The sequence below is a fragment of the Arachis hypogaea genome, chromosome 15, assembly GCF_003086295.3.
Source record: "Arachis hypogaea cultivar Tifrunner chromosome 15, arahy.Tifrunner.gnm2.J5K5, whole genome shotgun sequence".
In the NCBI taxonomy this organism is placed as follows: Eukaryota; Viridiplantae; Streptophyta; class Magnoliopsida; order Fabales; family Fabaceae; genus Arachis; species Arachis hypogaea.
This window is the reverse complement of record NC_092050.1, coordinates 112,154,222-112,173,877: the sequence shown is the minus strand read 5'-3', so window position 1 is coordinate 112,173,877 and position 19,656 is coordinate 112,154,222.

Sequence of the window (19,656 nt, the reverse complement as noted above, 5' to 3'; positions counted from 1 at the left end):
TCATGTAGAACAGAAGTGTTTGTCAGGCACGCGTTCATAAGGGAGAAGGATGATGAGCGTCACACATAATCATCACCTTCATCACGTTCTTGGGTGCGAATGGATATCTTAGAAGAGAAATAAGAAGAATTGAATAGAAAACAGTAGTACTTTGCATTAATCTTTGAGGAACAGCAGAGCTCCACACCTTAATCTATGGAGTGTAGAAACTCTACCGTATGAAAATACATAAGTGAAGGTCCAGGCATGGCCGAGATGGCCAGCCCCCTAAACGAGATCACAGGATCAGAATACAATTCAGGATCCAAAGATGGTCAAAAAGACGTCTAATACAATAGTAAGAGGTCCTATTTATAATAAACTAGTCACTAGGGTTTACATGAGTAAGTAATTGATGCATAAATCCACTTCCGGGGCCCACTTGGTGTGTGCTTGGGCTTGGGCTTGAGTGTTACACGTGCAGAGGCCATTTGTGGAGTTGAACGCCAGTTTCTGTGCCAGTTTGGGCGTTCAACTCTGGTTTTGGATCCTTTTCTGGCGCTGGACGCCAGATTTGGGCAGAAGGCTGGCGTTGAACGCCAGTTTACGTCGTCAATTATTGGCAAAAGTATGGACTATTATATATTGCTGGAAAGCCCTGGATGTCTACTTTCCAACGCAATTGGAAGCGCGCCATTTCGAGTTCTGTAGCTCCAGAAAATCCACTTTAAGTGCAGGGAGGTCAGAATCCAACAGCATCAGCAGTCCTTTTTCAACCTCTGAATCTGATTTTTGCTCAAGTCCCTCAATTTCAGCCAGAAAATACCTGAAATCACAGAAAAACACACAAACTCATAGTAAAGTCCAGAAATGTGAATTTAACATAAAAACTAATGAAAACATCCCTAAAAGTAACTAGATCCTACTAAAAACATACTAAAAACAGTGTCAAAAAGCGTATAAATTATCCGCTCATCAATAAGATATTTGGCAAATTAGGATAAGCTGTGCGGCGCAAGCGATGCAGACGCGTGGGGCACGTGGTCGAACGACTTGCGCTTATACTGATTGACGCGGTCGCGTCGGTCACGCGGTCGCGTGACCCGTTTTATGCCACTGGCGCGAGGGCAGCCTCGCGCTCGCACAACTCTCTGTTCAAAATCATTAATTGCCAAATTTTGGGTGACGCGATCGCATGGGGCATGCGATCGCGCGAGTGGCCATTTAGTAGGATGTGACGCGGCCGCATGAAGCACGCGATCGCGTGAAATGGACTGCGCGTCCAGCGCCAGTCCAGCACCACTCTAGCACAACTTTCAGCTGTGCACCATTATTACGTCGAAATCCTGGTCAGGCGGCCGCGTGGGGCACGCGGTCGCGTGGGAGGCCATTATTCCCACATGACGCGGTCGCATCGGCGACGCGGTTGCGTTGGATGATTTGTGCCATTGGCACGCCTCCAGCCACGCTCTCGCGTGACTCTCTGTTCATTTAATTATTCTCTCCCACATCTGCGACGCGGACGCGTCAATGAGGCGGTCGCGTCGCATAAATTTTTTTTTTTTAAAGAATGCAGAATGAAATGCTTAATGTGAATGCTATGCATGATTCCCGGTTCAATAAAATAAAAATAAAATTTAAACACAAACAAAACTAAATAAAATTAAAATTGCAAAAGGAACGATCATACCATGGTGGGTTGTCTCCCACCTAGCACTTTTAGTTAAAGTCCTTAAGTTGGACATTAGATGAGCTTCCTGTTATGGTGGCTTGTGTTTAAATTCATCCAGAAATCTCCACCAATACTTGGAATGCCAATAGCCTCCAGGGTCCCAAACTAGGCATGTGAAGCTTCTGATCAGCTTCAAGCAGATTTTCAGGCTCCCGGGATGACGAATGTCAGAACAGAATCCATGATCCCAAGCTTTGTTTTTAAATCCGCCTCCGTCTTGATCTACATGTTTCCATCCGGGCGATTTAGAAAGTAGAATCTCACCATGGTAACCAAACGTTCTCTGTGATCCATGCAGTTGAGCATGATACCAATCCGTGTACTTCGAGGTGAAGCGTGGAACCTTATTGAACCTTGTGCACCAGCTCTGAGTACGAGCCATTTCCCTCTTACTCTTAAAGCCGCAAAGAGTTCTAAGCTGGCCATCTGTTTCAAGCAAACCATATTCAAGTGAATAAGTAAAGTTATAGGTTAAGGATTGTACCCACTTGAAGCTTGTGTTAGGTGGTAATGGCCTTGGGGTAGGTGTTTCCGGTGGTTCTGTAAGTTCTACTCCCTTGTGCTCTTCTGTGAATTCCTCCACTTCCTTGCAAGGTTCTACAATTATATCTGTGTCCTGGTCAAAGTCTTCTATGTCTTCCTCATCACTTGAGTCATAGATTGGAGGTTGAGAAAAATCTACCTCCACATCGTCTTCGTATTCACTTGGGGAAGATTCTTCGATCTCAGAAAATTCACTTGCGGATGCAAGTTTATTACTAAGAGAATTTGACTTGTGACTATCATCATCAAGGGAATTTGTGTCCTGGGTTATTCCGTCAAGTTCTTCATAAATAACTTGCCTTGGAGATTGTACAATATCCTCCTTAGCATCAACTGTAGCGTCCTTAACGGAGTTCTCCTCAGTTCTGGATTCCCATGGAGGTTCAGCATCTCCTAGATCTTCAACCAACTCTTCTTCTTGAACAATGACAGCTTCTTCTACCTGTTCTAGTACGAATTCATTCTCTGTCTTGTCCACTGGAGTTTCTGGTATCTCCTTCATGCTACGCTCTTTGTTAGACTGTTCACATGGGGCTGTGGCTGATCCTTGTGTATTTGAGCGCCTAGAAACCCATTGAATTACTACTTGCTCCAGTTGTCGAATGGTTGTTTGAAGTTTATTTACTGTTTCCTTTAGGCGAACCTCTGCTTCTCGGGTTGCCGGACTTGGACATGATACATAGGAAAGTGAAGGTGACTGGGAGTGATTGGATTGGTATTGGGGTAAGGAAGGATCATATGGTGGCGAATGGTGAAGAGAAGCTTGTGAGTGTGGTGGTTCGAGGTTATGTTGAAAGGATGGTTTATATGCACGGGGTGGGGCTTGTTGGTAGTTACAAGGTTGTCCACCATATCTTTCTGTTGGGTATGCACGGTAGAATGGTCTTTGTCCAGGATATCTCGGAGGGTGTTGCTGCCTAAAGGGTTGATTAGATCCTCTTGGCTCCATCCATCCTTGATTGGTCTGACCTTGATGCATATTCCTGCTGTAACTTCTATTTCCTTCAACAAAGTTAGAACCAAACTCAAAGCGAGAGGGGTGAGAATTCATGGTAGCAAATGAAAAATAAAAAGGAAAAACAGAAATAAATAAACAAGTAAAAGAAAAATATTTAAATTAACCAATAATAAGGCACACGTTAGCAGTTCTCCGGCAACGGCGCCATTTTGACGTTAGAATTTTTGCCAGTAAAGAAGTTCATAAAAATAGTCGCGTTGTAGATATAGTCTCTAAACCAACAAAAATCCCTTCGTGCAAACGTTTTGGTTGTCACAAGTAACAAACCCCTTTTAAAATTGATAACCGAGTATTTAAACCTCGGGTCGTCTTCTCAAGGAACTGCAAGGAAGTATGTTCTTATTATTGGTTATGGAGGTTGTAAAATCGGGGTTGAGAGTGAAGAGTACATATGACAAATAATTTAAATGGCAATTAAAATAAATAAATATTGTAAAGCAAACTTTTTGCAAGGTAAGAGAAATTGGAAGTCCAACTTAGTTATTCCTCTCAACAATAGTGAACGTTGAATCTTAATTCCACTTAGTTAACCTTTACTAAAGTAAAGGAAAGTCAAGGGACTAATTAGTTTGACCTTCGAATCCTATTTATTTCCTAAGAAAAAGTTGGGATTATTGAAGTTCAGTTCAATTAGCAAGATAATGATTATCAATTATGCTGAGTTTAATAATGTTGAGTTACTGATTTCTTAACCAAGACCAAAAAGGAAAAAAGTAAAATTGTTGGAATTAAAATGTCCTTAGATGGGAAGCAATAATAACTTAAATTAAAGAGAACAATAATAAACTGAAATACCTCAAATAATCATTAATTCAAATAATAATCTGTAACATGGAATAATTCATAAGACAATTGGACAACATCTGTAGATACGAATAAAAGCATTAAAGTAAAAGTAGCATAGAAACATAAATTAAAGTAAATATTAAACCTGGATCGAGAGTCACTCTTAAAAACTAAGAGAAGTCCAAAATCCTAATCCTAATCCTAATCCTAAGAGAGAAAGGAGAGAATCTCCCTCTCAAAACTAAATCTAAATCATGGAAAGTAATAAAAAATGCGAGCTCCCTTAGAATGGATGCATTCCCCCACTTTATAGCCTCCAATCTATGCTTTCTAGGCCGAAAACTGGGTCAGAAACATCCCAGAAATTGCCCCCTGCGTATTTTGGAACGTTCAGGTCGCGGACAAGTGACGCGGAGGCGTCGTCCACGCGGCCGCGCGGATTGAAGTTCGCAGATGTGATGCGTTCGCGTGATCACGCGTTCGCGTCATCTAGCGTCAGAGCAACTATGGCATATTATATATCAAATCGAAGCCCCAGACGTTAGCTTTCCAACGCAACTGGAACCGCATCGTTTGGACCTCTGTAGCTAAAGTTATAGCTATTTGAGTGCGAAGAGATCAGGTTGGACAGCTTAGCAGTTTCTCCAACTTCTTGTATTCCTTCCACTTTTGCATGCTTCCTTTCCATCCTCTGAGCCATTCCTGCCTTGTAATCTCTAAAAACACTTAACACACATATCAAGGCATCTAATGGTAATAAGAGAGGATTAATAATAAGCAAATATAAGATCAAAGAAGCATGTTTTCAATCATAGCACAAAACCAGGAAGGAAAATGTAAAACATGCAAATAGTATGAATAAGTGGGTAAAGAGTTGATAAAAACCACTCAATTGAGTACAAGATAAACCATAAAATAGTGGTTTATCAAAGGGAAAGGAAAAACTTTTTACATGGGGCAACCGACAAGTCCATCTACACAATCCTTGGCGGAAAGCATCAATTAGAGCAACCCGTCCACTTGCACATCTCAGCATGCACCGAGGACAATGCAATCTTTAAGTGTGGGGAGGTCGATACCGACTTCCATGGGTTAGTTATTTCCTATTTCAACACCAATGTTTAATTTTTCTTGTTAAATTAGTTGTTGCATTTGCATGTTTGATTGCATATTTGTTTGGTTTTATGCATGTTCTTCTACCACTACTTGGTTGGAGTGATAAATTCTTTTCAAGACCATAGTTATAGTATTTCACTAATTTAAATTGAAAAATTTGTGTTAAACTTGTCTGAAGATTGTAATTTGGAACATGAATTATAGCTAAGAACACACAACCTGTGAGATTTGAGCTTAATTATATGGTTACATTATTTAACCATAATATTTTATTCTTGTGTGTTCTCTTCTCTATGATTGCAATCTTTGCTTTGTTTCATTCTATATGTCCATTGTTTAGTGTATTTACATGCTTGCACATGATTGAGGCCATCATTTGTTATTACCTCACTTATCCCAAATAGCCTACCCTTTCAATCACTTTTGTTTGCCACTTTGAGCCTTTTAATCCCCATTTGTTCTATATTTTACCACATCACTAACCTTAAGCAGAAAATAATTAATTACCCTAAGTGAATCTTTGGTTATCTTAAGTTGGAGATTATGTATCAATTAAGTGTGGAAAACTGTGGGAACTTGGGTTGATGAAAGTGTACAGTGTTTCATTGACAAAATATTGGGAATTTGGGTACCTACTCATGTGAGACTAGAAAAATTAAATAACCATGTGCATTGATATGTTATGTTTACTTTTATATTTTTAATAAAAAAAATCAAACAAAAAAAATATTCAGATAAACAAATAAATAAATAAGGGGACAAAATTACCCCAATGTTAAGTTTAATAAAAGATCAATGCATATGTGAAAAAATTAAAGAAAAGTTGATGCATGAGTATGTGATGCAAAAGTGAAAATTTTGGGTAGTTAGGCATGATTTTGGAATTACATAGAGAGTGTGTGTATGTTAGGTGAAAGCTTAGGCGAGTCAAAGATTCATATTATAGATCACTTGGCCATACATATATCCTCACCCTTACCTTAGCCCCATTACAACCTTGAAAAGACCTCATAATGTTTGCATTAATGGTATACTAATTTTTTGTTGATTGGTTAGATGAAGAACAAAGTTTAGAAAGCAAGAATAGAGAAGAGTAGAGTGATTAACCCTAGACACTTGAGAGATTGGAGTGATATACACTACCGTGAGGGTTCAATGCTTGATTCTATGTTCCCTGCTTTCATGAACTATCTTCTTTCAAGTTTACTTGTCTTTTATTGTGTGATTTGAATTAGTGGAATCTGATTTATGTTTGTCTTGGAAAATTTGTTTACTTTTAACCAAGTAGGTAGAAGCATTTCACATTTAGCTGCATTCATATAGATAAGTTGCATTTCATAAGTTTTACCATTCCTCTTCACTCCTTTATAGCTTCTCCTAAGCTTAGCATGAGGACATGCTAATGTTTAAGTGTGGGGAGATTTGATGTACCACTATTTCATGGTACATCTTATGCTTAATTGAGTGGATTTTATCTACTAAACTCACACTTATTCACATAATTCGCATGTTTTACATTTTCCTTCCTAATTTTGTGCTATGATTGAAAACATGCTTCTTTGGCCTTAAATTGATAATTATTAATCCTCTCTTATTACCATTTGATGCCTTGATATGTGTGTTAAGTATTTTCAGAGTTTATAGGGCAGGAATGGCTTAGAGGATGGAAAGGAAGCATGAAAAAGTGGAAGGAATACAAGAAATTGAAGGAATTGCTAAGCTATCCAGCCTGACCTCTTCGTACTAAATCGACCATAACTTGAGCTACAGAGATCCAAATGAAGCGGTTTCAGTTGCGTTGGAAAGCTAACATCCGGGGTTTCGAAATGATATATAATTTTCCATGGTTTCCTAGAAGATAAGGGATGCGCACGCGTGCATCACGCGCACACGTGCATCTGCGAAAATTCAGCGTATCTGAATTCACCCCCAGCAATTTTTGGGCGGTTGATAAACCCCATATTTAGGGTTTATCTTGTATTGATTTTAGGGGATTTTATCACCTTTTACCCACATTTATTCAATGAAATAGCATGGTTTCATGATTTTCTCCCAATTTGTGCTTAAGTGTGAAAACATGCTTTCTAGGTCCTTAATTAGCTAAATTCAATTCACCCTTCATTCCACTAGATGCCTTGATTTGTTTGTTAAGTGATTTCATATTGAAAAAGGCTAGGAATGAATCAAAAGAGTGAAGACAAAAGCATGCAAAGTGGAGAACACATGAAAAAGCCAAAGATTTAGATATCTTCATCCACACGCATGCGCACTGTACGCGCACGCGTGGATCGCGAAAACACAAGGGACGCGCACGTGCACTATACGCGTACGCGCCGATGGACGCACGTGATTTTTTAATAGAAAACGTGCCCAGCGATTTCTGAGAGCTGTGGGGCCCAATTTACAACCAACTTTGGCGCCAAAATGCATTCAAAGGACCAAGGATTGAAGGGAATAAAAACTTAGCATCATACATACTCATTAGGATTAGTTTAGAGTAGTTTCTAGAGAGAGAATCTCTCTCTTCTCTCTAGAATTAGGAGTAGGTTAGATCTAGATTAGGAATTCTTAAATCTAGGTTAATTTCATGCTTTGATTTACTTTTCCTCTTGTGATTCTTCTTCTCCTACCTTTCCTCTCTCTAGTTTTGCATTTAATTATTGTAATCCTTTACTTTTATGTTGATGAACTTTTTTTCTTTTATTTCTCTTTAATGCAATTTATGTTTTCATGTTCCTTTATTGTTCATTTGATTTGTTGTTGTTTAATTCCTTGCAATTGAGTAGTGTAGATTTACATTCCTTTCAATTTTACTATGCTTTCCTTTTATGCCTTCCAAGTGTTTGATAAATTGCTTGGTTGGATTTTAGAGTAGAATTTTATGCTCTTGGCTTGGGAAGGTAACTTAGGAACTCTTGAGTTACTAATGTCCAAGTGATTGACGATTGGGAGTCATTAACGCTAGATCTCACTAATTGATTTGGTGTAGAACTAGGACTTATGGTCTTGGATTGACATAGCTCACTTGACTTTCCTTTATTAGTTAGAGGATGACTTAGTAGGGGTTATCCTTGCCAAATCTCATGTTGTGGTTAGTGATTAGGATAGAGATCCTTGACCGCCAAACCTTGCCAAGGTCTTTTTAGTTATTAGTTTATTTTCATTGCCATTTACATTTCATGTCTCTTATCAAAAACCCCAAAACATGCTCCATAACCAATAACAAGACACTTTATTGCAATTCCTAGGGAGAATGACCCGAGGTTCAATACTTCAGTTTATAGATTTTAGGGGTTTATACTTGTGACAAACAAATTTTTGTATGAAAGGATTAGTGTTGGTTTAGAAACTATATTGCAACGAGATTTCATTTGTGAAATTCTAAACCACACAAAAGTCCTAATCATCAAAATGGCACCGTTGCTGGGGATTTGCAATGGTGTTGTATTATTGGTTATTGTATATATGTGGATAGTGTGAATATGTTTGCATTTGTCAGTTCTTGCTAGTTTTAGGATTTAATTTTCTTACTTCTTATTTGATTTTGTTTTCATTTTCTCTTGTTATCATGAATTCTCACTTTAGCTATGAGTTTGGTTCTAACTATGTTGTAGAAAATGAGAACTATAATAAAAAAATGTATCAAGGATGGGACAATCAAAGGTGGGAGGAGCCATATGCATATGATCAATCCTCATGGCAACAACCTCCACCAATGCACTATGAAGAAGAACCATTCTATGATGCATATCAACCCAATGGCTATGTTGAATCTCCTTGTGACTTTCAAGAACCACCACCATGTGCCTATGAGCCATATCCTCAACATGAACCTCAACCATACTCACAAGCCTCCTTTCACCAAACACCTTCATATGACCCTAATCCATATCCACCATACCAACCTTCTTTTGAACCATATGAGCCATGCATGGAACCACCATTCCAATATCCATACTTCCAAGAACCACCTCAATACACACTACCATACCCTTATCAAGAAGAACCACCTCCCTATCTCCAAGACAATGAACCTTCTCATCCACCCCAATCCTCAATGGATGAAACCCTTAGCCTTATACTTCAAGGGCAAGGAGAATACAAAGGGAGATACTAGAATTTGTGGCTACCTTGACCAAGGTAGTAAGCATTTTAGTCTCCCAATGCTTGAGCACTCAAAGCACTCCCATGGTCACATGTGGAGAATCAAATGAAAAGCATAGCATGACGGAGAGAATGGAAACTCCGGTGGAGGGGGAGGAATCTTATTTTGTGCTAGAGCAATTGGAGGAGCCTATGACCATTGAAGAAAAGAAAGAAGTGGTTGAAGACTTAAGAGATACGGAACCTCCTTAGGAACCTAGAGTTGAAGAGAACCTCTCCAAGAAGATTGAATTTGATGTTAAGGAGAAAAGTGCACAACCTCCAAAACAATTTTTGAATGAAGACTTGGAAGGAATGAAGCAAGAAGTAAGTTCCCTTGGTGATGAAGATCATGCATCCAACTTTTTTGGTGGTGAATCTTTTGAATTTAAAGAACCTTCTCCCAATGAGATGGAAAGCAATGTGGAGGTAGATTTCTCTTAACCTCCCATTTATGATTTGAGTGATGGAGAAGAGCTAGATGAAATTGATGAACAAAGGATTGAAAGTAAAGAAGTTTGTGAAAAGGTGGAGGTAGTTAAGGAAGAATATAAGGGAGTAGAGTTTGCAAGGACATTGGAGATACCTCTCCCCAAGCCATCACCATCCATTCTTTCATTCAAGTGGGTAAATACCTTATACTTAAGCTTTATTATTCCCCTTAAATATGGTTTGCTTAAGACGGATGATCAACTTAGAAATATTTGTGGCTTTAAAAGCAAAAGGGAGATGGTTAGTGGTTGGAAATATCATTCTAAGCTCATGGTGGTTGCACGTTCAAGGTTGAATAGTAATGATTGGTGTAGAAGCCAATTGCAAGGGTCTAGGAAGTTGTTTGGGGGCTTCTTTGAGAATTCTAAGGTCATGCCACCCAATTGGAATCATGATGATCAATTTGAAGATGGGTGTCAAAACAAAATGTGGGATCCCGGATCGCACAGGGAGAATCAAATTTGGGAGCCCATGGTTTGTGAAGAACTCCATCAAAACTTGAAGATATTAAAATTGAAGAATGGAGCTTATTGGAGACTCAAGCATTGGTGGATGTTCCAAGATGAGTTTAAGCACAAGCCACCTTGAGAGGAGCTCTCCATAAGTCCAACTTAAGGACAATAAACAAAAGTGCTAGGTGGGAGACACCCCACCATGGTAACTTCTTTTTATTTTCTCTTTTTGTACATATTGGTAATTAGTTTAAATTCATGTTTTTGGTTGATTTGTTGAGTATAATTCATAGCTTAGTATGCTAAATAAGGTTTTAAGGTGTTTTGGTAGCTGTTTGGAGGTTTGGAATGCTTGGATTGGTGCAAAAACATAGACAAAAATTTTGAAAAATAGAGCACCATCCACGCGTACGCGTGCATCAAGCATTTTTGCCTATCCGCACGCACGCGCCATGTACGCGTACGCGTGGATTGAGAAATTCCACTCCTAAGCCAAAAACCCGAGAGTTGTGCGAACGTTGCGCGCGCATTGTGCCTTTGGCACAAAACAACTTACGCATACGCGCACATGACGCGTACGCGTCACTCTCGAAATAAGCCATCAGCACTGATGTAAAGGTGCCAGCTGACCAGAGGAGAGTGATTTAAAAAAGACATAAGCTAGGACACCTGTGAACTCGGAGGGCGAGACAAAAGCGGGTACCGTCATTCCCGTATAAAGGTAGAACATCGAATCAGCTTACCTCGCCTTAACTTAAAAGGGCGCACTCCAGGCTAGGCTGCCAATTGCTATTCAAGCGGATTGAAGTGCGTGATAGAGATAGATGCATTTCAGATTGGAAACTCATCGTCATACTGGTTGGAAGGTCTTGGCAGGTGAAGGTGTGGGATCAGACACACACCGGAACGTCTTTCAATGACTTAGTTCTTCCCTAAGTGGTTCGCTGACCAGCTGTGCCCAGCCTTCGCCTTCTTCAGTGGCCAAGTTGAAGCGTTCAACGGCCTTCCATCTGCTTCTTCCTCCAAATGGTTTACGCGTCGCATCCATTACACCATCATCCACGCGCGCGCCATGCACGCGTATGCGCGGATGTCCTTCCTTCCACACATCTCTTTTCTTCTCCTCTTTTCATTTATTTCCTTCTCCTTTCTTCTTCCCTTCTTCTACCCCTCATCCAACACTCCCAAACACCATTGATAACCATTTATTTTAGTTAACTAATTAGTTAGTTAGTTAGTTGATTAGTTAGTTGTAGTTAGTTTTCAATTCATTTTCTCTTTTTCATTGTAAGTGTTGGATTGTTATTCTTGTTTACCATTAATTGCTGCTGAGTATTATAAAGGGATGTTATCTTAACATCATTATATTTATAATCTTTGTTGGATTCTATTGTTGATGTTATATTTTGCTACTTGGTTTTGAGTTTTTCATGCTTACCTTTTAAGAATACCAAGTGATGAGAATTGCCCTCGAGCTTGTAACTCTTCTTGAATTGCATGATTTGGCCACCATGTGATTTGAATCCTATTCTTTGATTAGGCAATCTATTGACATTGAATGGTGCGCATTTACTTCAATGCATTGTGTTTCATGATTATATGCATCCATATACTTTTAGCTTGAATGCTTTCATGCTTCTTTAATGCTTGTTTTACCTTACAAGTTTACTTAAAGTATCTCAAGCACACTAGGATATGTGAAGTGCATGCTTCTTTAGTGACATAGCTTTTATGCTAATGTGTGTTCTAAACCACGCGCAATTTAGAATTCACACACTTATTTGTCATTAATGTCACACTAATTCACTCACTCAATCCTAGTGATTTAACTCATTCCAACAATGTATGCTTCCTTGATTTTATATCTTCTCATCTTATGGTGTTATATTTTTGTTTTTTATGATGGCTGCACCACAAGCAATAACGGAAGCAAGACTAAGAACACGCAGCACCGGTTGACCTACCAGCTGAAGGTAGCAATCCGGAGAGTCGCCGTACCCCCTTACTCATATTTGAATGCACCGAGGATGGTGTAAAATTTTAAGTGTGAGGAGGTCGTCCGACCAATCGGCAATTTTGGGTGACAAATTTCTAATTCCAACACTTTTGCATTTCATTTTTTTAGGTTTTTAGGATTTTTGTTGCATTTTCTTAAATTTTGCATATATATACACAATAAGCTTAGTCAAAATAATGAAATTTTTCGAGAAATTATCTATAGAGCACCTCAATTGATTTGAGTGAAAACTTTTCATAGAACTTGCTTGAATTATATATATTTTGGATCATGTTTTTGAGCTAAGAACACAAGCAAGTGAGACTTGAGCTTAATTGTGTGGTTACATTTTATAACCACTTATTTTCCTTCTTGTGTGCATTATTCTCTTTCTATGATTGTAATCTTTGATTTGTTTGATTCTTTATGTCCATTATTTTGTGTATTCATGTATTTATATGATTGAGGCCATCATTTCATTTAGCTCACTTACCCAAATAGCCTTACCTTTTATCTTCCATTGTTAGCCAACTTTGAGCCTACGATTAACCCACTTGTTCTTAATTTTAGCACAATACAAGCCTTAAAGCGAAAAACAATAAATTTCTTTATTTGGATCTTTGATTGGCTTAGGCTAGTGTGTGTGTGTGTGTAACATTCAAGTGTGGGAAACTTGGGACATTGGTTGAATAAAGAGGGTAGTTTTGTATTTTTGTTGTAAATATTAGGAATTGGATACATGCTCATGTGTTAATTAAAATGTATAGACCTTATGCATTGATGTTCTTGTATATAGTTTGAAAGAAAAGAAAAAAAATATGGAAAAGAAAAGAAAAAATAGAAAAAGAAAGAAACAAAGAAAAAAAAGAAAAGGAATAAAAAGGGGACAAAATGCCCCAAAGCAAAGCAAAGCTCAATAAAATCAATGCATAAGTGTTGTGAAATGAAAAAGAATGCATGAATATGTGAAAAAGTGAAAAATGGGTAGTTAGGTTAGCTTTTGAATTGTATAGGATGTCATAGGCTAGGTGGGAAGTCTAAGCTTATCAAAGATTCAAATTTCAAGCTCACTTAACCATATATGCATCCTACCTTGACCCTAGCCCCATTACAACCAATGAAAAGACCTCATGATACTTGTATGCATGCATGAAATAAATGTCAATTGTTAGAAGAAAAACAAATCTTGGAAAGGATGATTAGGGGAGAATTGAGTGAATCAACCCTAAACACTTGAGCGAATAGAGTGCAAACACTACCGGTAAGGGTTCAATTGCTCAATTACATATTTTTCACGTATGATAATCACTCCTCATGCAAGTTTGTAAAAATATTTAATAGCTCAAATCAATTGTTGTTTGGCATGGTTGTTAATACCCTTAGCCCTTGCGCTTATATTGGTTTTCTTGGAAATTGATTTATTTTGACCAAGCAATTACATTCATTTAGATAGTTGCATATAGGTAGATTACATTTAGTTAGATTTCATTGAATAAATGTCATACCCTTTGCTTCATTCTTGGTTTAAGCATGAAGACATGCTTGGTTTAAGTGTGGGGAGGTTGATAAACCCCATATTTAGAGTTTATCTTGTATTGATTTTAGGGGACTTTATCACCTTTTACCCATATTTATTCAATGAAATAGCATGGTTTCATGATTGTCTCCCAATTTGTGCTTAAGTGTGAAAACATGCTTTCTAGGTCCTTAATTAGCTAAATTCAATTCACCCTTGATTCCACTAGATGCCTTGATTTATTTGTTAAGTGATTTCAGGTTGAAAAGGCTAGGAATGAATCAAAGGAGTGAAGAGGAAAGCATGCAAAGTGGAGAACACATGAAAAAGCCAAAGATTTGGATATCTTCATCCATGCGCACGCGCACTGTACGCACATGCGTGGATCGCGAAAACGCAAGGGATGCGCACGCGCACTATACGCGTACGCGCTGATGGGTGCACATGATTTTTTTAATAGAAAACGTGCCCAACAATTTCTGAGAGCTGTGGGCCCAATTTGCAACCAACTTTGGCGCCAAAATGCATTTAAAGGACCAAGGATTGAAGGGAATAAAAACTTAGCATCATACATACTCATTAGGATTAGTTTAGAGTAGTTTCTAGAGAGAGAAGCTCTCTCTTCTCTCTAGAATTAGGAGTAGGTTAGATCTAGATTAGGAATTCTTAAATCTAGGTTAATTTCATGCTTTGATTTACTTTTCCTCTTGTGATTCTTCTTCTTCTACCTTTCCTCTCTCTAGTTTTGCATTTGATTCTTGTAATCCTTTACTTTTATGTTGATGCACTTTTGTTCTTTTATTTCTCTTTAATGCAATTTATGTTTTCATGTTCCTTTATTGTTCATTTGATTTGTTGTTGTTTAATTCCTTGCAATTGAGTAGTGTAGATTTACATTCCTTGTAATTTTACTATGCTTTCCTTTTATGCCTTCCAAGTATTTGATAAAATGCTTGGTTGGATTTTAGAGTAGAATTTTATGCTCTTGGCTTGGGAAGGTAACTTAGGAACTCTTGAGTTACTAATGTCCAAGTGATTGATGATTAGGAGCCATTAACGCTAGATCTCACTAATTGATTTGGTGTAGAACTAGGACTTATGGTCTTGGATTGACTTAGCTCACTTGACTTTCCTTTATTAGTTAGAGGATGACTTAGTGGGGTTAATCCTTGCCAATTCTCATGTTGTGGTTAGTGATTAGGATAGAGATCCTTGACCACCAAACCTTGCCAAGGTCTTTTTAGTTATTAATTTATTTTCATTACTATTTACATTTCATGTCTCTTATCAAAAACCCCAAAACATGCTCCATAACCAATAACAAGACACTTTATTGCAATTCCTAGGGAGAACGACCCGAGGTTCAATACTTCGGTTTATAAATTTTAGGGGTTTGTACTTGTGACAAACAAATTTTTGTATGAAAGGATTAGTGTTGGTTTAGAAACTATATTGCAACGAGATTTCATTTGTAAAATTCTAAACCACACAAAAGTCCTAATCATCAGCTGTTTTTGACCCAGTTCTCAGCCCAGAAAACACATATTAGAGGCTGCAGAGTGGAGGAATGAGGGGACACAACTTTCATTCACATAATTTTAGGTTTTAGATGTAGTTTTATAGAGAGAGAGGCTCTCTCCTCTCTCTAGGATTTAGGATTCCTAGTTTTATGCTTTTGAGTTAGATATTGACAGAGTCACTACCCCGTTGAAGTCTTTATCATTCTAATTTGTTTTCTTTTTCCCTTACTCTTCCATATCCTTAATCTTTGTTCAGAGTTACCATTGGATTGTTTTTAGAATTTATTAATGTAAGAATTATTTTTCTATTTAAATTTTATTATTTGTTTAATTGCTTCCAATTGATTTTAATTACCATGTTCCCTTTTACTTCTCTTATATGTTTACGAAGATGGTATTAATGTTGACAGAGTAGACTCCCAACTTGACTTGGGAGTTGATTAAAAGGAGACCCTTGAGTTAGAATGCTCAAGTGATTAGTTAAATTGGAAGTTGTTGGCTAATTCTCTATTTACTAACGCTAATCCTTCCCAAGGGAAAGGATTAGGACTTGCGAATAAGAGTTAGCTCAATCACTTGACTTTCCTTTATTTAGTAAGGGTTAACTAAGTGAAATAACAACCTCCTGATACTACACTTGAGAAAATCCAACAAGGATAGAACTTCCAATTAATCATTCCCCTGGTCAAGGCTTTTTATTCTGAATATATAAATCTCTTTTAATTTACATTGCTTCAATTTATAATCATTTATTTTTTCACTCTCCAACTCCCAAAATTTCTCAGAAAATCTCATAACCAATAATAAACACACTTCCCTGCAATTCCTTGAGAGACGACCCGAGATTTAAATACTTCAGTTATTACATTTTAGGGGTTTTGTTACTTGTGACAACCAAACTTTTATATGAAAGGATTCTTTGTTGGTTTAGAAACTATACTTGCAACGAGAATTTATTTGTGAATTCTTTACTAGCAAAAATTCGATCATCAATAGCTGTCACGAAAAATGCATAAAACAGATAAATGAATAAAACATTAGTAGATAGATGTGAAATCAGTGATGATAAAACGGTTGAGGCTTCGGAGATGCTTCTTCCTTCTGGATCAACTTTTCTCACCATCTACTCCAACTTCTGATGATTCATTCCACGGCAGGCTGTAAATGAATAACGCCGGGTCAGCAGTCATTAATCTCCTCTGCTCCAGATCAAATGCCGAGTCAGCGGTCATAAGCTCTAGCAGTCCATTCCCTTGGTGATCCTACTCAAAGCGCCACAGACAATGTTGGATCTTTCGGATCAGAGAATACTGCGTCCTAGTTCTAGCCTATACCACAAAGGCCCTAATTTTCCCGTACCTCGGCTGCACTGATGGCTCCAAGTACCCAACAAAGTCATGGATTAGCCGTCTAAGAGATGTATAATCAACCTTGTGGTTCAGTACTATCCCGTCAAGGACTCGCAAGAACCCATGTAAAATAGGGATGACGGTCAAGTTACACTCCCAATTTATTAGGATGAAGAACGAAGATACATCTTAGAATGAAATCAAATATAGATTGAAATAGAATAGTGATATTATCTATCCATAAGAATCAGCAGAGCTCCTAACCTTAACCTAGGAGGTTAGTGACTCATAACTTACAGAAAATAGTAATGTATTCAAAAATATGGCATAAAGTTCTCTGAACAAGGGTGATCCTTGTTCTATATATACTAATCTAATAACTAAGGATTACAGAAATAAGATAAACTAGTCTTGTAGTGCGAAAATCCACTTTCCGGGCCCAATTATTGAGTGTTTCGGCCGAGCTTGAGTGAAGCCACGAGTTGGTACTCCCTCTAGGGTGTTGGACGCCAGCTTTGGACTCCTGAATGGGCGTTGGACGCCAAGAATGGGGTTGTGGCTGGCGTTGAACGCCAGTTTTGAGCCTTCATTTCCAAAGCAAAGTATAGACTATTATATATTCCTAGAAAGACCTGGATGTTAGCTTTCTATAGTTGTTGAGAGCGTGCCATTTGGAATTCTATAGCTCCAGAAATGCTCCTTCAAGTGCATGGAGGTCACAATCTGACATCATCTGCAGTCCTTTCTCTGTCTCTGAATCAGACTTTGCCAAAACTCCTCAATTTTAGCTAGAAAATATCTGAAATCATCATAAAACACAACAACTCAAAGTAGAATCCAAAAATATGAATTTTGCACTAAAACTTATGAAAACATAATGAACTTAAACAAAACATAACAAAAACTATATGAAAATGATGCCAAAAAGCGTATAAAATATCCGCTCATCAGACGTGTATGTGGCATGGTCCAATTTTACTTGGATACATACGCGGGCACTGCATGTGTATGCGGATACCCAAATTTCAAGGCATATGTACGCGGGAGAGGGGTTCCCGTACGCGAGACCCCTGTTTTGCTAAAAAATTATTTTCTTCACTTTTCAAGGATTCTCTAGTCTTTCAAACTCCTGTATCTACTATTTAAGATTGCTAACTAGTAGTTGACACTTGAGATTAATGAGAAAGAGTTAGAGGGCTTAAATTAGATAAAGATAGTTAAATCTTAGAAGACAGAGACTTAGGCGTAGTATGAATTGTAGATGAATTAGTCTGAGTTAGTTGGTGGAGAGTTCTTTGATACTAAATGGAAGACATATGATGTGATGATAATCTTATTTGAGATTGAGAACATTGAGGTATGAATCCCGAGCATGATGAGACTTAGAATGAGCTGAGAGATTTTTACTATGAATCATTAAATTGTTTTTGAATAATATTGATGAGATGTAGGTATAAAGGCTGGGTTCGTCCCGCTTATGTTGAGTTGTAGGTATAAAGCATGGGATTCATCCCTCTTACGTTGAGGTGTGAGGGCTGTGGTAGAAGTCCCACTCACATACTTTCGGTCATAAGAGTGGTCGAGCACTATATCTCAAGAAATGTGAGTCGGACACTATATCCCAGGGGGTTCCCATTTATAAACATGACCGAAAGCAACATTCCCATGGGAATGTGTTGGGTTGGCAGTTGAACTGATAATATGATATCACAGTCAATAGGACATGCATTCATCATATGCATTTTCTATCTGTTTGATTGCTTTGTCTACTTGCATCCTATGCCTAATTGTATAACATGCTTAACTGCTTCTTGACTTACCTGTTACATATGGACATGACTTGTGTATTACTTGTATGCAACTAATTGTTTTTTCTATTAGGGTTGAGGAGGTTCGATAGGCGGTGGCGAAAGGGTCATGTGGAGGTTAGGCTGGTGAAGGCTGTGGGACAACGGTATTGGTTTAGTTAGCAATTCCCTAAGTTAGGTTATCCCTATTTCCTTATGGTTTTTCATTATGATTTTAAATTTAGCATTACTTTAAGTTTGGATCTTAAGTTTGATGTGAAGTTCTAGGATTTCCATTGGCGTCTTGGAACCTTATATCTTACATATTGTGCATTGTTACCATACTAAGAACCTTCAGTTCTCATACCATATTCTGTTGTTATTTTTCATATGCAGGTTGTGACCTATCTCTGTGAGTTGCGAGATGGTGATGGAGGGGAGAAACTTTTGCTCTCTTTTGAATTTTGGTTTACTTTCTCATAGATATACTCTCACTTTTGTATTTTAGACTTAGTTGCCTTAGAGGCTTGCTGATGAGCGGATATTTTATACGCTTTTGGCCATCATTTTCATATAGTTTTTAGTATGTTTGTTTAAGTTTTATTAAGTTTTCATAGGTTTTAGTGCAAAATTCAAATTTTTGGATTCTACTTTAAGTTTGTGTGTTTTTATGCAATTTCAGGTATTTTCTAGCCAAAATTGAGGAGCTGGAACAAAAGTCTGATTCAGCGGCAGAGAAAGCACTGCCGATGCTATCTGGATTTGACCTCCTCGCACTCAAAAGAGCTTTTCTAGAACTACAGACATCCAAATGGAACATTCTCAATGGCTATGGAAAGCTAACATCCAGGGCTTTCCAGTAATATATAATCGTTTATTCTTTGCTTCAGAATTAAAGGCCCAAAATTGGCGTTCAACGCCAGCCTCCAGTCCTATTCTGGCGTCCAACGCCCAAGGGAGAAGAGACCAGTGTCCAACGCCCAAAAAGGACCACCTAGCCAGCGTTCAACACCCTAGAGGCCTCCTAGCACGTGAATCTCAATCAAGCTCATCCCAAACACTCACCAAGTGGGCCCCAGAAGTGAATTTTAGCACTAAAAGACTGTTTTACCCTTCTTATGTAATTCTTAGTCATTAGTCTAGCATTTATTTGAGAGACGCTAAAAGACTATTTACACACAGTTTATCTACAAACTTTAGCCTAAGTCCTCCATACGATGTTGCTGT